A 27,057-nucleotide genomic window follows, 5' to 3' on the forward strand; every position below is an offset into this window, starting at 1 on the left:
GCTTTCTTCTGACCACCCTGGTTCTGGTTCTGCTTGACCCTTGTTCTGACCCATCTGTCTGCCTTCTTTCCCAATTCTTGGGGAGAGGTCAGATCCGAGTCGACAAGGTGCTGATGCAACAATTGGTTCTGACAGTTGTTTAAAATCTGTTCTCGCATGATAAGATTGTACAATCCTGTGTAATCAGTAACCTTGCTACCCAGCAACCAGCCTTCCAAAGCCTTAGTGGCACAATCGACAAAGTCAGTCCAATCCTGAGACTGAATTTTCTGGGTGTCCCGGAACAGCACCCGGTACTGATCCGTGGTTAAGCCGAACCCATCAATCAGTGTGTTCTTCAGGACTTGGTAGTTGTTAGCATCCTCAGCTCTCGTAGTGAGGAGCTTGTCCCTTCCTTTACCTTCAAAGGAAAGCCACAGTATAGCTGCCCACTGACTTGGGGGGACGCACTGGACAGTGCAGGCCCTCTCCAAAGCCGTTATCCACTTGTGGATATCGTCCCCTTGTTTAAAGGGGGGCACTATTTTACTCAGGTGTCTAGTGTCTATACCCCTGTCTTTCTCTCTATTGAGAATGCTGCCACCAGTGGGATCTAACCCACTTAATTTCTGCTCTCGGGCTAAGGCAAGTCTTTCTTTGGCGAGGGCAAGTTCTTCCCGCTCGATCCTCAGATTGACCTCCCTCATCTTCGCTTCATGCTCCCTTCTCTGAGGGGACGTCATTCCTCTCTGAGAAGATGCCTGAGAGACATGTGTACGAACCGATCTGCCAGAGCCTCTGGAGAGAGACCTAGCTCGTCCGTTCCCAAGGTTAGGCCTGCTTGAGCGTGGGCCCGGGGCTCCCCCAGTTCCATTCTCATGCCTGCTTAAGTTGGTCCTTGTAAGCCTGCCGACTACTACTGGACCTTTGTCTGCCTCGTCTCCTGATAACTCCTCCTCGTCTTCCTCCTCTGTATGGAGGTCGAGGTCTGGGTCACCAAGGGTTCCCTCTAAGGGGGGCATGCTCCCATCTGGGTTAGAGGGGCCTACGTTAAGAGCCCTTCTAGCATCATAAGTCTCTAAGAGACCTATCAGGAATGGGACTGTAGGGTTAGAACCCTGTTTTAACTTCCTGGAGGCACACAGTTGTCTCATCTCCTTGAAGCTAAGAGCTGCATATCGTGACACGACCTGTGGAGGGTCACTGACCACTAAGGGAGTCTCCGCAGACTCTCCGTGGACCGACATGCTTTTCTAGTGAGGTGTAAGTGATGCACCTACCTACACTATGTGTTTACCTACTGATCCCTTGCTAAGAGTTGTAGTCAGGGTGTGCTAAGCCCTGTTACACTACAACAGCCGGTTCAGTAGAACTCGGAGTATTCTAAGTTAAGTTATATGTACCTGGGTACTTATGTGATCTTTCACTTCGATATTCTTAGGATACGTGTGTGGTAAAACAACAGCAAGCTCAAATCCCAACCGCTGCTCACCAATGTGAGAAGTTGGCCTGATATGTAGTGCTCACTATTCTAGTGATCACTGTGTATCATTCCAAACAACCCTTATTGATGATTGGTTGTAAGTCAACCTTATAGACCAGCTATCCTAGTAGCGTGGATACGAGCAGTCTTAGGCTAAACTCTAGAGGGCGTGTTAAGCCAGCTGTTTTACCCTCACATTTACCCCTTGAACACCACGTGAAAGGACACCACACAAGTTGTTATGAAAATAAAGGATATTTATTTATAACAAGACTACCCTGGCTCTTTATGAGTCAGGGAGCTAAGCACACTACAAAAATCTTAGGAAAATACTTCTGGTTGCACAATTTACACAAATGCCCGAGGGCACGAAACCATTACACTGCAAGTGGAAGGGGAGAGGTTAGAAAGTCTAAAGTTACTGATTCCGGAGTGATCCGATCAGTGGGACTAAACGAAAAAGGAACTGGGCACTTGTAAAGCGAACCTGCGATGGAGCACCGAAATGCTCGAGTTACCTAGCCCAGAGGCTGCGGCTGCGGGAGGTTCGGCAAGATGTCGGGAGTCCTCGTTGTAGTCTCAGGAGCCTGAAAGAAGAGTTGCTGGCAGGCGACCAGTGACGATGTTCAGCGAGATCCAAGCCTGGATCGGGGATGAAGGAAACCTGAAAGCAGAGGGGACTCAGTTCTCAACCGCTAGCCAGCGATCGTGTGGGCACCAGGAGGGTACCGGCTGAAATCACCTCGACCAGGTGAGTGGGTGACGTCGGACTCGGCTGTTCCTCGGACCAGGAGGCGCGGCGGCGACCAGGATGGAGGGCGAGCTGTCCCACGAAGGTGTCTGCTGTCGATGATGCTGGGCCCAGGAATGGAGCAACAACCAAAGGAAATGATGGACGGAGTGTTGAACATTGCAAGCACTCACCCCCAGTCAACTGATCTGGGTTTAATCCATCACCGTTCTTTAGCCCACTCTGCCACCCCAGTTCAGACATGGCCATATGCAAATCAGTCAGACCCTGTGCCTCATGGGAACAGTCCAGCCCGAACTGCCAAGCCATGTCTTCCCTGGACCGGAAACAAGCTTCCTAGGACCGGTTTCTGGCATTTCAGCCGTCTTCAGCCAGGCTTGCTTGAATCCAGTGGCAAAGTGAGCAAGGGACTCACGTCTGAGCATACCCTGCCAACTTATGGCAGTTCGGGCTGGTCTGTTCCCATGAGGCACAGGGTCAAGACTGATTTGCATATGGCCATGTCTAAACTGGGGTGGTGTAGTGGGCAAAAGAACGATGGATTTAACCCAGATCTCTTGACTGGGGGAGAATGTCTGCATTGTCAGCATTCCGTCCATCATTTGTTTGTTGTAACGCTTTTCGCCCTAAGTGGGATGGGTATTCCCAGACGTGGGACCCGTGCTCACTACGCCACTGGAGTCAAGCTATCCTGGCTGATGACGGCTGATAGCCAGAAACCGGTCCTAGGATGCTTGATTCCGGTCCAGGGAAGACATGGCTTGGCAGTTCGGGCTGGACTGTTCCCATGAGGCACAGGGTCAAGACTGATTTGCATATGGCTGTTGGACAGGCCACACGAAGGGCTTGCTCCCTCCCCGCACGACAGGGCCCAAGCTCCGGCCCGCCAGGCGTGACCCACGAAAAGCACCTGCACCCCGTCTCCCGACGGAACTTCTGCCCTCGGACCTCCATGCATCACGGGCCCCAGCCCCACCGGCTTCCCCGGCCGGGTCAAGCCGCCATCTTGGGCCCTGCACCACGAGGCCGCGTGGCCTCCCCCCGACCCTAACCCTGGGCCTGGCCGGCCCCGACATCCCGGCACCACCATCCACCCAGGAGGTGAGCGGACCACTTGGCAGGTCAATGGGAGAACGAAGCGTCAAGAGCTCTTCCCCCGCCAGGTGCCGATCGCCTCCAGCTCCCCCAAGCGCTGGCTCCACCCCCTGCTGGGTGTCTGGACACCTTCATCCCGGACCCTCCGACCTCCAAGTGCGAGGGCCCGGACATCAAAGGGCGCCTGCCCTATAACTGGAGCAGCTCCGGAGCAGGATGGCAGTTGTATCCTGGAGTCGAGAGACACCGAGAGAACTCCGCCTTGACGGACTACTGGCGCTGCCGTAGCCCTATCTTGCGAACTATCGTCCTGCCTGCTGGCGCTGCCGCGGCCTTCTGCAACATCCATCCTCGTCGGGACCTGCTGGCGCTGCCGCGGCCCGTTGTAACGACCATCCTCACCGGGACCTGCTGGCGCTGCCGCGGACCGTACATCGACCATCCTCACCGGGACCTGCTGGCGCTGCCGCGGACCGTACATCGACCATCTTCACTGGGACCTGCTGGCGCTGCCGCGGACCGTGTATCGACCATCTCTACCGGGACCTGCTGGCGCTGCCGCGGCCCGTACCAGCTACACCACCAAGCTCGAGGATTGTGAGCTAACCATCATCTCATCCGAACTACCTGACTGGTAAACAGACTGTCCCGCTACCCCTTCCCTATCCTAAGAGACCTAAATCGAGGGGACCCCTGAGTCCAGACCTCCTTGTACTATTTCATCGTACCTTAAGAAGTGCATATAAAGAACGCTAAATCTTATCCTTGTGTGGTGTCTGTCTGTGGGGGGGAAGTTACTTGTCTGTACGATCGCTGGAGACGGCTCTCCCCGGAGACCTCTCCCTCTGACCTCGGCCGACCCTCCCGGTCCGTCTAACATTGGTGGCCAGCGGCGCGATCCGAATCAACGCGTAATCGTACAGAGAGTAGCTCACCCCACGACAAAACCACGATGTCAGCCAAAGATAGCGGTTCCACTGAAAAATTCCAAATGGATAAGTTAGAAGAATACAGCCACCGCGAACTGAAACAATTCTGCATGGAACTAGGCATTGCTACCACCGGCCTGAGTACCAAAGATGATTTGAAGCACGCCCTTGAGTCGTGGACAGAAACTGGGATCGCCGGGCCCTCCGACCGAAACAGTGTCGCACCAGAGGGGAACGCCACGGCTCCCGAGGAGCGGGGAACGGGCCTCCCGCAGGAGGAGATCCAGGAAAGAGAAAGAACCAGATTACACGAGTTGGAAATGGCACGGCTCAAGATGGACGGTGAACTCAAGTTAGCCGAGCAGAAACTAAATCTAGAGCATAGGCGGCTCCGAGAAGAACGAGAAGAAAAGCAGAGACAGAGAGAGCTTGAGGAAAAAAGAATAACACTCGAACACGAACGCAAACTGGCGGAAATAGAACTTCGGAAACAGAATAAAGAACCGGGGGTGCCTGAGCGACCGCACACCCCGGGGCCAACCGAGAAAAAAGTACACATCCCCAAGGATGTTGTCCGCGAGTATGTCCGAGAAGACGACATACAACAGTGGTTCAAAGCCTACGAGATCGCCATGACCTCCCACCGGATCGACCGGAGTGATTGGGGAGCCGGACTATGGGGGAGGTTCGTCAACGAAGGTCGCGATGCCCTGCTACAGCTCCCAGATCACCAAATGTCGTCCTACGACCACATGAAGGCTGCCCTCCTCACCCGCTACGGCCTCACACCCGAGATGTACCGCCAGAGGTTCAGAGATTGCACCCGGATCCCGGGCACAACTTGGGTGGAGTACGTTAACTATTTCAGCCGTGCCTTCGAGGGTTGGATCAAGGGGAGCCATGTCACGACCTACGAGCAACTCTTTAACCTTATGGTATGGGAGCACCTGTCGAACAACTGTTTCGTCGAGCTCAGGCAGCACCTCCTCGACAGCAAGCTGACTGACCCCCGGCAGCTCGCCGCCGAAGCTGACCGATGGGAAAGCACCCGAGTGGGCCGGAGAGGGCCACACGAGCAGAACCGAAGCAACCAAGGCCAGCACCATCCTCGGGGAGGAGGAGGAGGCCAGGGGCGAGGGAGAGACGCCTTGCCGGCAACACCCGTGGCCAGCACCCCGCCTCCGGCCGGCCGGGGCAACCCCCCGGTGCGTCCTGGGTTCGGAGCCAACGTCACGTGCCACCGATGCCAGCGAGTCGGCCACTACGCCAATGACCCGAGCTGCCCGCAGAACCAAACACCCAAGCCCCGCCAGGTAGCTGCCGCCGCCCTGGGGGAAGAGCGATTATCAGAGGAACAGGAAGAGTATGAGCCGGCCCAGCAAGAGTGGGAACCGGCCGCCATGGTCCTGGCGTGCCTAGGGGGAAGAGACATGGTCCCGCGGGCTCCCCTACCCGCCAACACCAGGAAATACGGTCAGTGGGTGACCATTAATGGACATCGGGCCGAGGCCTTGCGTGACACAGGCGCCAGTGTGACGGCCGTCCGCTGTCACCTGGTGAAGCCCGAGCAGATCCTGCCGAACATTCTCTGCCCCGTCCGCTCAGCCGACAATTCTGAAAGTATGTGTCAAATGGCCTGCGTCCCATTCGAATGGGGAGGGGTCTCCGGCCTGTTGAAGGTGACGGTCCGGGACGATGCCCCCGTGGACTGCCTCCTGGGGAATGACCTCAAAAGTTCCCCGTGGGCCACCGTCGAGAGAAGAGAGCACCTGGGGATGCTGGGCCTCCCGGACTGGGCCTGCATAACCACCCGGTCCATGGCCGCCCATGCCGTCCCCCGATCAGAAGAACCGGAATGGCCAGCACCTCCGCCCCCGGTCGCCCCAGTAGAAGACAACGACGAGGCCAGCCCCCCAGAACCAACGACCGAAGGGGACGCGCAACCCCAGGACTTTCCCGGCCTGGCTCAGTGGCGTCAAGAAGGGGGGCCCACCCAAGAACAGTTCCGCCAGGAACAAAAGACCTGCCCCTCCCTCGAGGGACTCCGCCAACAAGCCAGCGCCCAGAACGCAGGGGACTCCACCGGATCTCACTGGGTCTACTGGGATAACGACCTGCTATACAGCGAACAAAGAATCGCAGAGCTAGGGGCCGGTCGAGTGCTGGTGGTACCTCTCCGCTTCAGAGACTTCCTACTCAACCTGGCCCACGATGTCCCCCTGGCTGGACACCTGGGCCAGGACAAAACTTACAGTCGCCTAGTGACCCACTTTTTCTGGCCGAAAATGAGGAACGACGTCCTGAACCACTGCCGGTCCTGCCCCACATGCCAAGCCAGCGGGAAGAGTGGTCGGAAGCTGAAAGCCCCTCTGCAACCCTTCCCTGTGGTCACCACCCCGTTCGAAAGGGTAGGAATAGACATTGTGGGGCCTCTGGACCCCCGCACGGCACAAGGACACAGGTTCATCCTGGTACTGGTGGACCATGCCACCCGCTACCCCGAGGCGGTGCCGCTACGGACCGTGACAGCTCCGGTGGTTGGCCGGGCCCTAATGGGGATCTTCTCCCGGGTGGGCTTCCCCCGAGAAGTCGTCAGCGACCGAGGCACGAACTTTATCTCCAAATACATGAAGTCCCTCTGGCAACAATGCGGGGTCACCTACAGATTCACGACCCCCTATCACCCCCAAGGGAACGGACTAGTGGAGCGTTTTAACCGCACTCTCAAGGGGATTATTGGGGGATTGGAAGAGCCCCTCCGTCGCCAGTGGAATGTACTACTCCCGTGCCTCCTCTTCGCCTACCGAGAAGTCCCCCAGAAGTCCCTCGGCTTTAGCCCTTTCGAACTCCTGTACGGGCACCCTGTGCGAGGGCCCCTCAGCCTAGTCAAGGAAGGTTGGGAGATGGCCCCCCTAAAGACCCCTCCAGACGTCTTCAAATACCTCCTGGCCCTACGCAATCAGACCCGGCGCTTCAGAGAGATGGCCAAGGCGAACCTCGAGGCCAGCCAGGAGGACATGAAGAGATGGTATGATCACAATGCCTCCTCCGTTGAGTTCGAGCCTGGTCAACAAGTGTGGGTGATGTCCCCCACCGAACCATGTGCCTTGCAAGATAAGTGGACGGGGCCCTTCAAAGTGGTCGAGCGCAAAAGCCCCGTCACTTACCTCATCGACATGGGGACCTCCCGAAACCCCCTTCGGGTCCTCCACACCAACCGACTCAAACCACACTTTGTGCGCTCAGAACTCAGCCTCCTGATGGCTACGGACAGTGGGGCAGAGGAAGACTCCGAACCCCTCCCGGATCTCCTGAAGACTCAGGAGAATGACGGCTCCGTGGACGGGGTCCGGCTCTCTGACGCCCTCACCTCGGAGCAACGCCAGGGCTGCCGAAACCTCCTGCTGCGGTTCGCTACACTGTTCTCCCTCACCCCCGGGGTCACCCCTTGGTGTTTGCACGACGTGGACACCGGGGACAGTCCCCCTATTCGACACCGGACCTACCGCGTACCAGATCGGGTACGGGCCTGCATACAGGAGGAAGTGGCCAAAATGCTCACGATCGGGGTCATCGAGCCCTCGGACAGCCCCTGGGCCAGCCCGGTTGTATTGGTTCCCAAAGCCGCTGCCCCCGGCACCACACCTGAACTGAGATTCTGCGTCGACTACCGGGGCTTGAACGCTGTCACCCGGACCGACGCTCATCCGATCCCCTGAGCGGACGAACTGATCGACCGGCTGGGGGCCGCCCGCTACCTCAGTATCTTCGACCTAACAGCGGGCTACTGGCAGATCGGTCTCACACCCCGGGCTCAGGAACGGTCAGCCTTCTCTACCCCCGATGGCCACTACCAATTCAAGGTCATGCCCTTCGGCATGAAGAATGCCCCCGCCACGTTTCAACGCCTTGTGAACCAGGTCTTGGCGGGGCTCGAAGAGTTCAGCGCTGCCTACCTGGACGATATCGCTGTATACAGCCGCCACTGGTCCGACCACCTCCTCCACCTCCAAGAGGTCCTACAGGCCCTCCAGCGGGCCGGCCTCACAATTAAGGCCGGCAAATGCCAAATTGGCCAAGGGTCCGTGACCTACCTTGGGCACCAAGTGGGAAGCGGGCTGGTGGCCCCGCTGCAACTTAAGATTGCTGCCATCCAGTCCTGGCAGCCCCCCGTCACCCAGACCGAGGTCCGAGCCTTCTTGGGGCTCACCGGCTACTACCGGCGGTTCGTGAAGGACTACGGCAGCATCGTGGGGCCCCTCACGGGTCTCACGTCCAAGAACCAACCAAAGCGGATTAACTGGACCCCCGATTGTCAAGCGGCCTTTGAGAAGCTGAAGGCCGCCCTGTGCACCGCCCCTGTGCTCCAGGCCCCCGATTACAGTCGGGAATTCGTGGTGCAGACAGACGCCTCCGACCACGGCATCGGGGCCGTTCTTTCTCAACTAAACCCCGAGGGTCATGACCAGCCGGTGGCCTTCATCAGTCGACGCCTCCTGGCCCGAGAACAGCGCTGGAGCACCATCGAGAGGGAGGCCTTCGCAGTGGTGTGGGCCCTCAAAAAGCTCCGGCCCTATCTCTTCGGTACCCACTTCCGGGTACAAACCGACCATCGACCCCTGCAGTGGCTGATGCAGATGCGGGGGGAGAACCCAAAACTATTGCGCTGGTCCATTTCCCTGCAGGGAATGGACTTCACCGTGGAGCACCGACCGGGCCAAGACCACGCCAACGCAGATGGCCTGTCACGATTTTTCCGCCTCGACGAGGAGAGTCCCCAAGAAGATGGGTGACTCTACCCGCCTTCAGCTGGGGGGGACGCATGTTGGACAGGCCACACGAAGGGCTTGCTCCCTCCCCGCACGACAGGGCCCAAGCTCCGGCCCGCCAGGCGTGACCCACGAAAAGCACCTGCACCCCGTCTCCCGACGGAACTTCTGCCCTCGGACCTCCATGCATCACGGGCCCCAGCCCCACCGGCTTCCCCGGCCGGGTCAAGCCGCCATCTTGGGCCCTGCACCACGAGGCCGCGTGGCCTCCCCCCGACCCTAACCCTGGGCCTGGCCGGCCCCGACATCCCGGCACCACCATCCACCCAGGAGGTGAGCGGACCACTTGGCAGGTCAATGGGAGAACGAAGCGTCAAGAGCTCTTCCCCCGCCAGGTGCCGATCGCCTCCAGCTCCCCCAAGCGCTGGCTCCACCCCCTGCTGGGTGTCTGGACACCTTCATCCCGGACCCTCCGACCTCCAAGTGCGAGGGCCCGGACATCAAAGGGCGCCTGCCCTATAACTGGAGCAGCTCCGGAGCAGGATGGCAGTTGTATCCTGGAGTCGAGAGACACCGAGAGAACTCAGCCTTGACGGACTACTGGCGCTGCCGTAGCCCTATCTTGCGAACTATCGTCCTGCCTGCTGGCGCTGCCGCGGCCTTCTGCAACATCCATCCTCGTCGGGACCTGCTGGCGCTGCCGCGGCCCGTTGTAACGACCATCCTCACCGGGACCTGCTGGCGCTGCCGCGGACCGTACATCGACCATCCTCACCGGGACCTGCTGGCGCTGCCGCGGACCGTACATCGACCATCTTCACTGGGACCTGCTGGCGCTGCCGCGGACCGTGTATCGACCATCTCTACCGGGACCTGCTGGCGCTGCCGCGGCCCGTACCAGCTACACCACCAAGCTCGAGGATTGTGAGCTAACCATCATCTCATCCGAACTACCTGACTGGTAAACAGACTGTCCCGCTACCCCTTCCCTATCCTAAGAGACCTAAATCGAGGGGACCCCTGAGTCCAGACCTCCTTGTACTATTTCATCGTACCTTAAGAAGTGCATATAAAAAACGCTAAATCTTATCCTTGTGTGGTGTCTGTCTGTGGGGGGGAAGTTACTTGTCTGTACGATCGCTGGAGACGGCTCTCCCCGGAGACCTCTCCCTCTGACCTCGGCCGACCCTCCCGGTCCGTCTAACAATGGCCATGTCTAAACTGGGGTGGTGTAGTGGGCAAAAGAACGATGGATTTAACCCAGATCTCTTGACTGGGGGAGAATGTCTGCATTGTCAGCATTCCGTCCATTTATTTGTTGTAACGCTTTTCGCCCTAAGTGGGATGGGTATTCCCAGACGTGGGACCCGTGCTCACTACGCCACTGGAGTCAAGCTATCCTGGCTGATGACTGCTGATAGCCAGAAACCGGTCCTAGGATGCTTGATTCCGGTCCAGGGAAGACATGGCTTGGCAGTTCGGGCTGGACTGTTCCCATGAGGCACAGGGTCAAGACTGATTTGCATATGGCCATGTCTAAACTGGGGTGGTGTAGTGGGCAAAAGAACGATGGATTTAACCCAGATCTCTTGACTGGGGGAGAATGTCTGCATTGTCAGCATTCCGTCCATCATTTGTTTGTTGTAGGGCCCAGGAATGGGGCAGCGGATCTTGGCAGTGGCAACCCACGCGGGGGAGTCAAGATGGCGTCTGGAGTGGACCAGGAGGGTCCGAGGTACTCCTCTGTTGAAAGGGAGCAAGAGCCAGTCTGGAGCAACCAGACTAGTGATGAAACAATCGCGGTGCGTCGTGAAGAGGGCCACAAGCCGGTCGGCAAGTGGTCGGACAACGCGGTGAACAGCAAGGAGCGGAAGGGCCCCCACGCAGATCTCGTGGATGCTGGGGAGGCAGACTTCGGTGCTGGAGCTGCTCAGGGTTAGGGCTTCTCAAACCCTAGGTGCACTCACTCGAGGGTCCCTCGGTGGGCGTGCTAGATAAGCGTCGTGCAGGTTCTGAAGATGGCCGGTCCCGCTGGTCTCATCACACCTACGACTATCAGCTGGGCTGATGATGTAGGTAGAAGGTCAGAGATGGCAGGGAACTCTGGTCTCGTCGAGCTGGTCAGTCTTGATCCGTAGGAGAGACTTACAGCAAACCGCAAGCGCTTAGTTGGTGCCTGCTGGTGCAGGGTGGCTACTCCTTAGCCACAAGGGAGAGTCTTCAGAAAATAGTCAAGAGTTCCTTTCGTGGAAAGTAGTTCAAGATTCAGAATTATCCGATTATCCGATTATCCAATTTGGGAAGGGGACTCGCTCCTACCTTTATTCTAAGAAAAGGGGCTGGCCCGCGACTAGGTCCTACCTATGGGTGGGGCCAGGAGGGGGGTGGTTACACCCCTATCCTTTGTCCGGCTTCGCCCCAGCTCAGGGGCTGGTGTGCCCCTGAAACTGGTTTGAGCCGGGCTATGCACAGTGAGCACCGGGGTGCCACTTGCAATCACCTTCCTTTCAGCCCTGCCTACCTGGGATACACAAACCCTGTCTGGGATGGTGCTAACACCGCCCTCGACAGGAAACCCTTTGTCCAAGCTCCCCTCGCTGGAAGGTCTCCCAGCAGCAGGAGGTCAGACTTGTGTCTGGTGGCAGCATCCATTTTGTGATGCTGAGGCTTGAGTCAACTTTAACCGGGGTTCAAGGTTACTTCCATGTCGTGCCCCTCTAAAAGGGGGGAATGCTAGCCCCGTCGCCAGAACTGGCGAGGGGTTCGTATTCCAATTCGTATGACACCTTACTCGACATGTGTAGGTGATGCGATGCCAAAGTTAGCAAATAACAGCAAGGATTATAATGCATTTTAAAGTAGTTGGCACGCGTCACCATGGAACGGCTATTAGGACTTGGTTCCGCAAGCCGTCGACGGGCTCAGCTCGCGCCAGAGCACCGTCCCACATGATCCCCTGCACTCTGCCTTCAGGATTGATAAGGCCTGCCATAGGAGTGACTGATAGGAATCCATGTGTCCATTTTAGGGTTAGGTGTAGGAATACTACACCTACAGCAACGGGTGATTACACCACTTTGCCCCAGCTGTCGTGCAGCCAGTTGTGTCAGATTTGGGCGGCCATCCAGGGGTGGCATAATACATGCTGCAGCCCCCGGTAGGCCCTGGGTACACCGATGCCCTGGATACCTGTGGTATGCTGAGACAGGGACTGACAAGGCGGCCCAGTTCCAATTAGTGGATGCACCTAATGTACATGTGTTTTAATTTCGAGAGAGAACAGCTAGGCTGTGGGTCTGATTGGCAGGCCCACAGCCAGGGAAAGTCGTAAACCAATGAAGCAAAAGCAAAAAATCTGGGTGATCATAGGATTGCAGACCCTACTCTCCTACACTATGTCCTTCATCCCCCCCCCCCCAGTTACGTGATAGTGGTATCTCCCTTCTGTCTCTGGGAGGCTACCTTAGAATGTTCAGGTGTGGCAGTTGTTGCACTGATGGCGGAGAGAGGAGACCGGTATTAAAAGTTCAACTTAACTTCTTGGAAAAGCGTCTTTTTACTAACCCTGGGTGTAGTTTGCGTAGTAACGCTACGCGTAGCTACGCAAAGTGCACTTCGCACTATGCGAGATATGCGTAGCACTACGCAAACTGCGTAGTGCGCTGTTCGCAATGATTGCCCAGTGCCGGATGCTTGTCCGCACTGTGCAATCATTGAAAACGGCATCTTGCACAGTGCGAGCTGTCGTTTTCTGCCGCTCGAGTAGATTTTTACTCGAGCTGCAGCTTTCTCAACGCGGACTGGTAGTTTCTCATCGCAAAAGGTCGCGAGCATACGCGACCACTCGCAATGATAAACCTGACCGCCCCGCGTTCAGAATCTCGCTGGGGGTTTATTTTCCACGCTCGCGATCGGCAACTTGATGTAGCTGATCACGAACGAGGAAAAAGTCTTGCCGGGATGTCATTTTGCTCGCTTGCGGTCGCCAACTTGACGTTGAGGACCGCGAGCGAGCAAAAAATGCCAACTACGCTATGCGATTCTGCACTGTGCTACGTGCAATTCGTGTAGCGCCAAGTAGCACAAACTATGCAAACTTCGCGAGCGTAGCGTAGTTGTCCACCCAGGGTTACTTTTTACCAAGACCCTTAACAAAACTACCCTGGGCGCACTGTAATATCCGCTCCGCACAAACGAGGGACTCCTATCAAAGGACAGGGCCGAAGGGATTGCTTCAAAGGGTTTGCCTGAAAGTACCAAATAGCATAGTTGCTAAAAATACTGCTACTATGCATCCTCCAAGCAAAGAGGAGTAGTGTGCCTTGCACTTCTCGCTGGACGACTAAACCGTGAACGTAAAAATCAAGAATTCCCCGGTGCAGCCAAAGGGAAGCCGGATGAGTCACTGCTCGCCGCGCCGGAATGATTTGTCACATCACGGAAAGGATCGGTGGCTGCCAAAAATAGCCCGGTAACCCTACGCTACCCGGATTTAAGATTGAAGTGCTCGGCTATAGATAGCGGCGACCTCTGTCCCCGCGGCTTCCTTTCAAGCCGGATCCGCGGCGGGAGCCCCACGCATGAGGCGGAGTCTCCTCGCGCATCAGTGGCGCGCGCCGTTCTTCTTGGATGAAAGCGCCGCAGAATCAGAGAGCTGAGCTCGGAGCCGGCGCTGGTTCGCGGCGGGAGCCCCACGCATGAGGCGGACTCCCCTCGCGCACCTGTGGCGCGCGCCGCTCTTCAGGGATGAAAGCGCCGCAGAATCAGAGAGCTGAGCTCGGAGCCGGCGCTGGTCCTGGGAATTATTTGTTCACAAAGATGTGTGTGGAGCAGGCTTGTGAATGCCTTGAAGAGACTGCCTTTGGAACGGAAAAGCTGTACGCATTGAGCACACTGAATTGGGCATGATACATGGTTCAGGCGCAGTGTCACGTGGACAGTGATAACAAAACACAGAGAATAAAATCTATCGCGCGCGAGCACAGGCGGGTGCAGGCCGCACCCTGTATCCTTTTTGAATCGCATTAGTGAGCTGTCAAGGTGGGTTGACGTCCTAATATGCGCTGGCTCCCTTATGGCTGTCATGTGGATCTTCGAAAGCCATAAATTATCTCCTGTCCTGATGCTGACCCCAACATTCTTAATATGGGGTCGAAATGTCAACATCATACTGATAACTGGCTTCAAATTCTTTGTAGACATCAATAAATATAATGAAAATATTTTAAGTCGTGACATTTAATGATATGAGACTATTGTATTTCCCTTTTTGAGGTACAGCATCTTTGGTCAAATGTTTTTTTCAATCTTCTTTTCACTAAGGAGCAGTTTATCACTGCACCGTTCCTCATCATAGCACATTTTGAATTAATAATATGTTTTAATGGATTCAATACAGTCATTAAGTTAATTTCAGAGTTCTATGCCTTGTTTTGTTGCAATTACGATGTTTTCCTAATTATATCGGTTAATAGCGTCAAAATCATAAACTAATTGTGTGTGGGGGGCACTGTTGTTGCAAATTATTTATTCACCCAGGTTCCACACACAATTGGGTTGCCCTCTATTTTCTCTACGAAACTCTTGGTGACACAGATTCATGGGTGCCCTATGCACACATCTGTATCATGTATGCAAAAAATATATACACACATGTGGAAATAGACCAATATTTGCGCATCACATATGTATTACATGTGCACAAGCATACAAGTAACTATGCAAACACGTGTATAGACCAACATGACACATTTCTGCTTAAATGTATAGTTACTGTAAACTTTTTTGCAATTACTATTTTTGAAAATAAAGTTATTACTGGGTGCAGACTTGCATGTCTCCACCACCTCCAAACATCGAGTGGAGACTGCTAAAATAGGATTTGTGAGTGAAATGTTACCACTAGTAACTTTTCACACGTAGGCGGATGACTCACCCACAGTAATGGAGATCTACCTATTGCAAAGTATTGGAAAAAAATAATAAAGTTTAATAATTATTTAAAAAATATATAAATATTTTAATGTAAGATAAAAATGTGAATTAACCTAAAATATTTATGCTTAACCTAAAACTAAAACAGAAAATTGTACAGCACATTATTTCATTACATTATTCTTTTATAAATATGTCAACATATATTATTTCAATTTATAATTATTATTATTGGGGAAAAAAATAAAACCACCTTCACTATCATTTTATATTTAATTATTTATTTATTTATTTTCTATTCAATTACCTAACTTTTATTATTAATGTAACATTGTAAAAGTTTATTCAAATATTTGAAATAATAAATACTAATTCATTCAATATATTAAATTTAAAATGTTTAATTGAATAGAGGTTTTAACATTTGGATAGATAGATAATGTTTGTGTGTAAATTGAAGTTAAAATGTATAATTTTATTTAATATTGCTTCCTATGGGGTGTTCTTTTAAGTACCTCCCTCTATTGTTTTCTATTGAAGTGTGTTGCAGTGCAGTATCTGTTAGTGACCATGTGTGGTGGTGAACTTACTCCTAGTATGGACTTGAGTATGTTTACAACTGTTTGGAATCCTTTTTGGCTATAGTATCTGTAGAGGTGAAGTTTATGAATAGCAATAGGATCAGCTGCGACCCGTACAGGTGAGTGTGATGGGGCTGGGTGAGGGGGGGTTTCGACAGACGATGAGCGGGGCATATTCATTATTTATTTTATTTTCCCTGGTCATCGTCCGTTGAAATGCACCCCAACCGGCCCCACTGCCCCACCGCTCTTACCTGCACGGTCCGTGGCTGAATAGGATTATTACTTTTGTGGGTGGGTGTTTACATTTGCATTGCCTTCCCTAAATCCCTCCTTTCCTCATTTCCCCTCCCTAACCCACCCTTTATCCATCCAAAATCCTTTCTCATTTAATAGTGAGCGTCCCCCATTTTCCTGCCACTCCCTCAGGTTCCTCTAACATTTACTAAAACATACACCTGTGCGTGAAGACAACTCTACAACCGGGGTGGAGAACTCTGCATAGAAAAGATAGGGGAGGCAGAGGTCCCAGCACCGAGGTATGTGAACAGCATTTGGTAGCTCGTGAGTAGTTCTATTGTAGTACTGCTAAACATACTCCAAAGTGCAGTTTGGGAATGGCTCCCCAAACAAATGCGCAAACATGTGTACACACAACCACGTATGTATGTATATACCAGTCTGTCTGTTCACACAAAATAAAGCTGTAGATGCATTGATACATCCACATGTGGGCTGACAGAACCATTAGGAGAACATTGGTTCCATTGGTGAGAATGCACGGGTTCCATTGAGTACTTACCCCCCTCTACAACACACCGTGCATGGCACCTCTGTGTTCATCGTGACAATCAACAGCCACTAGTGCACAGGCTGGGACCTAGTTGAGAATATTTCATGTGCCATCTTTTAGTCTTTAACTTCAAGACATAATTTGAAGAAAAACAATTTTGACTTATTCAGGATAAGGAATACCAAGAGCCAATCATACTTATTGATTTTCTGACAGATGTTGACACTGCTAACAGCTAAGCAATTAGGTGCCATCTTTTCCACTCCACATAAGGCACCCGAATGGGGATTGCACTTCAAAGCACCTGTCTGCTCCCTGCTAATTAGCGGAGCAATGCTTTGGTGTTGCGGTTTCTGTGAATAGTTCAGTCAGGCTTAATTCCTGACTCTTTTCTCTTGACACCCTTTCCTCCTCCCACTTCACCTCTATACAAGCTCCGTAGAAGTCAACATCCCGTGCTATCTGTACCCACAAAATGGAAATAATTTGGAAAAAAACAGAAGAAAGACAAATCAAGCATGAAAAGGGGTTAAAATGTGAAAGACACGAGCAACTATTAGTTCCCCACTAGTTGTTATAGCCCCGCATTAAGGTGTGAAATATAGGCCTCCTTCACGTCCACATGCTTCTCCCCTGTGTCAAGCTCCCACCCTGGTATGAAACATCTTCCCAACACTTATGACGAGAGTCGGAACAAACTGTATCTCTCATACACGGTGGACTACTTTGTCCTGGGCCACCAGTGTCCTACACAGCCCTTGACCTCCTATACCCCTGAATGTCCTTGAAGTTTTGCTCTGCATTAGAATAAAATGAAAAATAGAAATGGAACCGAAATCTCCAAATCCACTCTGATGGACTTGGGTGGTTGCGTCTTCTCAATGCTGAAATTCCATTCCCTTCCAGTATTCTCCTGAATAAAGAGATGTTTAGAAAAGCACAAGACCACCTCTTTGTAGGAAATCGTACACCCTTCTGACCCTACCCACCACCAAATAAATTCTCAAAGCTCTATGGAATGCTTGCCCACCAGATCCCTTTTCCATCCACCCAACCCCTAATCTCAAGAGAGCCAATGCTAAGAGCACCCACACTTCCATTGCCAAGGAAAGTTTCCTTTTTGCCATTTACACAGTGCAAATCAAGGGAACTAGTCCGCACCCTCCTCGTGAATATCCAACCTATTGCCCCTTCCAGGCAACCAGCTGCCCAAGGTCAGCTCGTTCATCTAAACAGTGTATGATTTGTGCCAGTGTTTGCAGGCGTTGGGCAATAGCACACATTTTTGGAGACTGGAACTTTTTCAACCTCAGACTTTGAACCAAGGCAATAAAGTGAAGGGCAAACAAAGTAAAAAGGAGTCCAAATGAAAAGTAGAAAAATAGAGACAAAGGGAGAAAGCAGGGGTGAGCAAGAACCTCTAACAGTGAGACGGAGAGACAGGAAATGTAGGGTGGTGGAAGAAAGATACATACCTTGGCATTCGGCAAACTGAGCATTTGTCAGTGCTGGCAGCGCGTTTTCGTTCCATTTGCTTATATTTGTAATTATATATTTTTTTTACAAAATAAGCACTAGCCCCAGTGGTTTTATCGACTCCATCTCAAGGGTCCCGTACTCTCGGCCAAACAAAATGCCTAAAAGTGATCAACCATTTTATTCTGAATGACTCCTCCCCGTCAAGCTTTTATATTTAAAGTTGCGTAGACTAAAGCATCACAGGGCCTGACCCGCCAGGACGCTAAGCCCTCCCATGTTTCTTCATGTAACCACCCACTGTGCTATGAAAAAGTGTTTTGTGCCATATAGCACCGTATAATATTGCAAGCACACAATAAAATATGTATATATATTGGCAGCTGTACATACACCGTACAAGTTGCAGGTATTTGGTCCAACCTCTTTCTGTGGTTCTGCCACTGACAGCCAGCTTCAGCTGTCGCGGCAGAGAGCGTTGTATACAGTACTACTCGAAGTGGGCTTTGTGTAAAACCCTTGCTGAGGATTAGAGGGTTTTATTGTCTATCTCAGTTCCTTGTTCTTGTTGATGGCTTTCCTCTCTATTCTGTGTTTGTCCAGCTCCTACAGACTAGGTTTTTTTCCTTTTCTTTTAATTGTTAAGGTGTACCTTTCACTGCTGATGTAAATGAATTCCGTTTTTTTTAATTTTAGTTTTTGGCTAGCACTCTATGGGAGTGCATGACTTGTGACTGTTCCTTTTCCTTCCTCCTTTTCTTTAGAGTGTGCCCCTATGCTGCTCCTTGCTCTCCCCTCACTCACCTTGTCTTGTTTCTCCACACTTGTCACATCAATGAGGTGCTGCTCCATGGATCACCAAGTCTCTCCTGTACATAGGAATTCTAGGCACCAGAGAGTAATCGCTGGATGTTATGCTGCACGTTTCTGTGCCTCCTTTTTTACATTATGTTTACTACTTAATCCCTTACTTCCCTGCACTTACAAGCCAGGGGCATGGTAGCAACTGGTACAAGCTTTGCTAATGCTGACCATATTAAAAATATAGAAAACAATGTTTCCAAGATGGTTGCTGCCATGCGCGTTCAATGCAACGTGCATCACATCGTGTCACGCAACACGATGGCCATCTTGAAGCACAAAAATGTACGTTTCTTATCCTTTTAAAATGGTTGCCGTGTTAAGGGATGGGATGATGCCGTACGCCAGAGGTGCAACTAGAGCCAAATTTTGGGTGGGGCTAAGAAAAGAATTGGTGGGGGGGCTAATTCTTCCAGCAATAGGCAGAGTGGAGATGCAGGGGCTCTAAGGGGTGAAAACACAACAAAGCCTCGTTAACAAGCAAATGGTCTTTTAAAGACTTGTGCAGTACTCAGGTGTGGCTGTGTGTGTGCCCGGGAAGCTGTATCCGCCTGGGCTGCCACACACGAGGGGGGGGAAGGGGAGGGGGTTGAAGCCCTTTTAGCCCCATGGGCGTTGAGCACCTACCGTACACCATATTAAAATGCCACGGGTTATAATGAATCTGGAATATGGCAGACAGGACAATGGTCACGTTTATGACCGTGTGTTCCGCTTGCCAAACTCTAAATGAAGCCCTAAGACTTTGATACAGGACTGCTGACTTAATACTTCATTCGAGGGATTGACCTGCAAGATATTGCACATGAGCTTAAGGGAAATCTAGACCTTAAACTAGGTTATTAAGTCCTGTGCAAAAATGAAGAACATTAAAATAAGTTTCACTCAAAATATTGAAATGACCAAAATGAACAAGAAATAATGAATGTCAAATGGCTTTACATTTCATTTCTAAAAATGAAGTTGTTTATTATGTGCGGTAAATACCTTGCCCACATTCAGCCCGCTTGAAGGATGCACCATGTGTAATTTTCAGGACAGACAACACTCAGAGACATTGGTAGGAGTCGTTGAATTAACGTTTTCTTGGTTTGCAGGAACCATCCAGTCTCAGATGGGAAATCTAGAGATTTTGGGGCATATTAACAATGCGGTGATAAAAAATTATCGCCGCTTTTGCGGCCGTTTTTGACCGAAAAGCGGCGATAATTTTATCTCCTTATCAGCAAAGACACGCTATCACGTGTTTTGCTGATTTTGCTCCCGTTTCCAGCACGCCTAACTTCGCATCGCTAATGAGATGCAAAGTAGGCGTGTCTGTGGAAACTTATTTATCAAAAAAGATTCCTTTCTGTGTATTACTCTTTTAGTTGGTGACCATGAGGCCTACACATTTAGATCAATAACCTTTGATTTTTGACTGTGACACTGGACAAATATTATTACTCCAGACTAGAATATACTTTTTGTTACTCTCAAAATTTATTTTTCATAGGAAAACACTTATATTCAATAAAATCATATTTTAAAATTGCATTCAATATATACTCTGATTGGGTGCTCTGGTACAATCTTATATATGCTATCTAACAATTCCGTATTACGGTATCTATCTCAGAGTCACACACAGTTCAAATCATGTACTTTCAAAATTGCAAATTAAATACTACACAAATACATTTCATATGCTTTAAAAAGTCCCACTGTCGACGCGTTTCGGTGCATAGGTTACAATAGTAGCACCTTCCTCAGGACGGACGAAAATTTAAAACCAAAGTTTTGTTCTTCTTTCTAAAAAAGAGAATGCATATAATTAATACCATTTCCCTATGGAGAGTTGATTCTAGTTCTGGGCTATGCTGTTAGTGTCACTATTACATGTTGTCTGCCCTTACTTTAAGTGTAGGGGTTGAAGTCCTTCAGTGGGTGTTCAGGACAACTTTATCACCTCTCAACTTTTGTGATTTTAGACCACTTGCCTCATAGTCAGTGGAGTCATAGAATTCTACAAAAAGAGCATGGAGTTATTTCACCATACTTTTTGAGCCTATTAGCCTATTCTCATGCTGTTAAGCAAAACACTTACTTTTAAAAAGTCACGTTGACACATGTTCAATGGTGTCTTAAAGCAGGTACGTCTTTCGATATGCACCGCCTGTATTCAGTTGTTTAGCTGTGCCTGTAAGGTACATAGATAATGCTATATACTTCAAATAATGATGTCATGGCACTGGTGTTTATTCTCAACAAATACATCCATATACCTACCAATAGGTTTTTCGCCTAATGTTTAAGTTCAGGCTGTCCTTCCCTGCACCTTTTCAAGTGGTGTCCTGATACCTGTACCGGAATAACATGACGTTCAATTTAAGTGTACAGTTATCCATAGATCATGGCTTTAGACATCTACCTATCTCCTACTCCTTCTAAATTAGAAAGGGGTTCAGTACATACCAGTTAGAGCCTGCAATATCTTGTGGCAGCCTGAATCTTGACAACGCTGTCTTCTTTTCTTTAAGCGCTGTCAGCCACACTGTAGGTTTTCTTGGGGGTGTTTTTACTTTTACTCCCAACCTGTGTATTAAAAGTCATATTGGAGGAGGTTTTATTTAGATCCTCGCATAGAAGAATCTTCTTATCGCATTCCCCAGATTTTGCCAAATTTGCTAATTACAAGTATGTCCTCTACTCTCATTGTCACTTATGCTGTTTTAAAGCAGTGCTGAGGTGTACTTTAATATTTCTTAATCAAAGGTAACTAACAGAAACCGTGCGCTGTTCACTTTGCAGTGCTACAGCGTTAAAAGCGATTGTCACAAGCAGCCCCTCCCTAGAGCACTTGCTTAATGACCTTCCCTAGAGCACTTGCTTAATGCAAGCTGATAGACTATGGTCTTCAGAAAAGGAGTACCACAACTTTCCCCCTTTCCTAGGATTTCATTCTTGGAATCCTGCATAGGAGAAAAGATTCTCTCCCTCACTTTACATACATTCGAGTGCCCAATGCTTACTCAAGTCTTCTATCCATCTAGTTTGCAACAAAGCGGTCCTTACCTTTAAAAATCGGCGAGCCTGCTTGTCACAACGTCCTGCTTCCACCGCAACTGGTGAATGCAGTCGTTTGTGCAGGCTTTAAATACCCCTAGGCATACTTAATTGGATGCCTATTACCTGCCAAATTGGTATTTAACATTCAATTAAGGTAGCCGTCTATCGGCGCCATTTTAGTAGTTTTTTGCATCAATCCTTTAAGGACTACAGGTCCATGGGTTCAATCCCGGGTCCTCCTGTTTGCCGAATTTTAAGCTGGTGACTATTATTATTTCTAATTTATTTATAACACTGTCCCCTTTTCTTTTAATATTGTAAACTTCCTCCTGGGCACACCGGTTTGTTCAGACCGAGTTTCGATCGTTTTCGGCCGCCATTTTCGTAGTTTTTAAGTCTTATTTGCGAACTACAGAACCACGGGTTCGATCCCTGGTCCCCCTGGTTACTGATTTTCGAATTTATCCATATTTGCCGAATTTTCAGCTGGTGACTTGTATTATTTCTAATTTATTTATAACAATATCCCATCTTATTTTGATATTGTAAACTTCCTCCTGGGCACACCAGTTTGTTCAGACCGAATTTCGATCATTTTCGGCCGCCATTTTTGTAGTTTTTTAGTCTAGTTTGCGAACTACAGAACCACGGGTTCAATCCCCGGTCCCCCTGGTTGTTGATTTTCGAATTTATCCAGGTTAATATTTCTACCTTGCTGGTTACAAGTTCACATTAAATTCACACCATTTTTGCAGTTCGCTATGCTGCATTGTTAAGGAACTACACGGTCACTGAATTGGTCCCCAGCCCTATGTTTCACAGAATTTGAGTATTAGTCTCTCTAATTACACAAGATACTGTTTAATTGATTTGCAACTGGCATCTTGGTATTATGCCATAGTTCTCTTTGTGCACAGAAGTACTAGGATGCAATGCTCATTAACTGCCTCATTCTGTGCTCAACTGTTACTCCTCTACTCGGCTGGTGGTTCCATGGTCACATATTTCAATAAACCTGTAGGGCATGCCAATTTTCACACATTTCTTATTGTGAGGTGGGTCCCCTTATCCCACCCTATCGTCGTAGGTCAAAACTATTTATACTCCACACCAAATATCATACGGTTCACTATTGCTATTCACCATATACTACATTTCATATCATTTGTGTATTCTTCTATACAACAAGAAAAAAACAGTTACCGTAAAATGAATGGGTATAAAGTTCAACCTTGCTATTGGACATCTTCTACACTGCATGTCTGCTTTATTCAGTTATAAAAATAAAATAGAACAGTCACCGTGTTACATTGGGTATACCTGCATTGTGCTTTTTAGTTAACAATGTCCAATACAACATGATTCTTTTGCATAGTCTTTACAGAAAATACTTGCATTATAGCTACAATGCCATCCTAAATACATAATACCATTTTCATTGCCTATACTTGCTTATTTCTCCCCATTGGGGCCAACCTTAATTTGAGTCGTGTTACTCCTGATATTTATTAGGGAGATGATTACAGACTTTCATATTACTATCCTGTATTTCTTGGATGTGGTGGGGCAGAAATCTGCGGCACTATCTAATCATTCTGTCCCATTCCTCTCGACCGTTAAGTCCTAGATAATAAGATTTAAATTTGGACATATAAAACTGTTCTCTCTGTTTACGTTTTACGTATGTACTGAACCCCTTTCTAATTTAGAAGGAGTAGGAGATAGGTAGATGTCTAAAGCCATGATCTATGGATAACTGTACACTTAAATTGAACGTCATGTTATTCCAGTACAGGTATCAGGACACCACTTGAAAAGGTGCAGGGAAGGACAGCCTGAACTTAAACATTAGGCGAAAAACCTATTGGTAGGTATATGGATGTATTTGTTGAGAATAAACACCAGTGCCATGACATCATTATTTGAAGTATATAGCATTATCTATGTACCTTACAGGCACAGCTAAACAACTGAATACAGGCGGTGCATATCGAAAGACGTACCTGCTTTAAGACACCATTGAACATGTGTCAACGTGACTTTTTAAAAGTAAGTGTTTTGCTTAACAGCATGAGAATAGGCTAATAGGCTCAAAAAGTATGGTGAAATAACTCCATGCTCTTTTTGTAGAATTCTATGACTCCACTGACTATGAGGCAAGTGGTCTAAAATCACAAAAGTTGAGAGGTGATAAAGTTGTCCTGAACACCTACAGAAGGACTTCAACCCCTACACTTAAAGTAAGGACAGACAACATGTAATAGTGACACTAACAGCATAGCCCAGAACTAGAATCAACTCTCCATAGGGAAATGGTATTAATTATATGCATTCTCTTTTTTAGAAAGAAGAACAAAACTTTGGTTTTAAATTTTCGTCCGTCCTGAGGAAGGTGCTACTATTGTAACCTATGCACCGAAACGCGTCGACAGTGGGACTTTTTAAAGCATATGAAATGTATTTGTGTAGTATTTAATTTGCAATTTTGAAAGTACATGATTTGAACTGTGTGTGACTCTGAGATAGATACCGTAATACGGAATTGTTAGATAGCATATATAAGATTGTACCAGAGCACCCAATCAGAGTATATATTGAATGCAATTTTAAAATATGATTTTATTGAATATAAGTGTTTTCCTATGAAAAATAAATTTTGAGAGTAACAAAAAGTATATTCTAGTCTGGAGTAATAATATTTGTCCAGTGTCACAGTCAAAAATCAAAGGTTATTGATCTAAATGTGTAGGCCTCATGGTCACCAACTAAAAGAGTAATACACAGAAAGGAATCTTTTTTGATAAATATCTGACACCCAGTCCTTTCTGGTCCCTGGGAAACTCTCTTTTTTGAGAGTGTCTGTGGAAACAACATGGGTAAATATCGCGAAGGCAGCTTTGCGATATTTACAATGCGGGGAAGCGATTCTTTTATTCGCGCTAAGTATGCTTTAACGCAGGAATTTAACGTCTGTTAAATTCCTGACTAAGGCATACCCAACATGGGAGGTGGATTCATGTGATACGACCACAGGGTCGTATCATCAACCATATCACCGTTTACATGGAACATCGCTGGAAAACCAGCGATGTTCCATGGAAAAGTGCGCTATCGCTGGAATATACATCGCCATGGCGCTAAGCATTGTTAACACAACGCTAGCCTGGCGAAATATTGCAGCGATAGAAAAAAATGCGGTATACAAGGTCAGCGATAACTATCACTGCCTGTTGCAAATATGCCCCTTTGTTCGCACCAGAAATCAAACCTCTCACACGTGAAACCATTGTAAATATGTGTTTTAATGTAAAACTTACTACACTCCGTGCAGGTGATTCAAGTTGATCCAAGGCTGCTTCGAGCTCTAGGTTTGCCTTTTCAAACTTACACGTAAACAAACATTTTTTTTTTATTTGCGAGCTGCATCAGGATGATTTGTGGTCTAACCACCTCAAACTCAAATCACAACCACAGACCACAACTCGACTACCGTCAAATCACCCAAAAACCATGTGTTCATTCAGTTGAGCTGCCAGTCAGACTGACATAATGTTTACAACAACAAGTTAAAGAAATGTAATGCGATGGAGTAATGTTTCTAATGTGATAGACACTTTTAGGGAGTGCTAATAATGTTTAAATAAAAGTGTTGACATTTTTTTCAAATGTAAGCAGGGGCCTTATATATGGACTAAAGTACGCCCAATTGTTTGTAATCCGGATAATAACAAGCTTGACATGTTTACATGTATCAGATACAGTACGAAAACCCAATCAATGTGAAGACCAATAAATACAGCAAATTACATAGTGAACTATGACGATATAAACACTACACCCTAGAAAAAGAGACGATGTAGTCAAAATTATTACAGTGCAAACAGCAGAGCAGACCACAACGTAGTGAGAGGCGAACAGAAGGTCGAATGTGGCAAAACTAAATAAAGAGAAACCCTGACACCAAAGGAAGGAAACATCAAAGCTAAGAAAATGCAGAGAATAATGTATATTCCTAGAACACACACAAAACAAGATTGCATTGCTAACGATTGTGCTACATGTCGACATTTTTTTTCTTGTTAAATTCAATCTGATATGTAATGTGTAGTTATGTAAACAAAGATATAAAGAGACAAGGAATTGTGAAAAGGAGCTATATTTAAAAAATACAGAATGAAAGAGGACGGCATCAGTTGCTGTATATCAAAAAAATACTGTGGAAAGTTACATTAACCTTGCAGTACACTCCCCTGGTAATAAATGTGAGGTCTATGCAATTACCAAAATAACATTTAAATTAGAGTGGCGGTTCTAAATAGCACTTGTTTCGACGGACATAGTTTGCTATTCAAACAGACGCAGACGGAGAAGTATTTTGAAATTTTAAATTTGCGTTTTTTTTAAATTTCAGGTCGGGGTTTTGTCATGACCGTGCAGCCGCCAAGGCGCCCGATCACCTGCGATAGACGAGTAGTAGGCTTTGGGTCCGCCCTCTCAACTCAATTGACGTAGTTCGACCAGCCTCTTTCAGCCACTGGCGGGAAGCATTGTCAATAAAGATTTGGCTAAGCCCAGTGACACGTTCATCTAGCGCCCCATGCTATTGGCTGTTTGGATGTATCCTTTCGGCTCACCTCAGATGCTTTCATGGAACAGCATGAGGGACTAATTTACAACTACTGCTCTCTATGTCTGCTCCTGCTGGCTCCCTCCTCTACGTCTGATATGCAAATACCGCACGTGTTAGTTAGCATATTAAACCTGGACTTATTGGCTTTACCAGCACTTGTTGTTTTTGTGCACTAGTCAAAGGTTTCCTGTCAGACCGTGCACAAAAGCTCTGAAAATAAACAGCCGCTGCTGTCACCATCTATTTGAATCTTGGCAGCATACCCTCTCATCTTTGGGCATGTATTTCATCTTTTGCAAGCAGGGAAACTGAAAGCAGCCTCTAATCACCTGCCTGACAGCAGCACTTTCTTCTAATAAGAACATTGGTGACAGGACAGTATGGGGAGCGACAGTATTTCTTCTACCAGGCGAGATCACTATATCCCCCCTGCCCAGAATTACAGTTCCTTAAGGGGAGGTAAAGTGTCTTGGAGACCATTCAATTGACCATTGGAAGGACCATATGTTACGGGCATTGACATGGTCCCACGTGGCTTCCACGGCCTGTCTACACATTATAGTGCTGGATGCTTGAGTCCTGGGGATCTGTGGTTATTGTGAGGTTGTGGTTGGTATTGTGTACTATGGATTGCATCATCTGTGTGGATGTATGTGCTAGCTACGCTGATCACTATGAGGAATGAACTTTTCACTGTACGAAAGGTAGAAGCACCCTACAAATGGCCC

General features: G+C 48.8%; 1 protein-coding gene and 1 long non-coding RNA gene across 2 annotated transcripts in view; both read right to left on the reverse strand.

The window, feature by feature from the left end:
• The window catches only part of PCP4L1 (Purkinje cell protein 4 like 1), a 285,781-nt gene that overhangs the window by 234,801 nt on the left and 23,923 nt on the right, over positions 1–27,057 (reverse strand). The gene's annotated exons all lie outside the window — the stretch shown is intronic.
• Positions 20,271–21,017, reverse strand: LOC146775851 (uncharacterized). Its single transcript, XR_014972343.1, has 3 exons — positions 20,738–21,017; positions 20,547–20,656; positions 20,271–20,442 (listed from the first exon to the last, which is right to left on the reverse strand). It is a non-coding gene; the product is annotated as an uncharacterized LOC146775851 (long non-coding RNA).

Source organism: Triturus cristatus, chromosome 12, assembly GCF_964204655.1.
Source record: "Triturus cristatus chromosome 12, aTriCri1.1, whole genome shotgun sequence".
NCBI classification, from domain to species: Eukaryota; Metazoa; Chordata; class Amphibia; order Caudata; family Salamandridae; genus Triturus; species Triturus cristatus.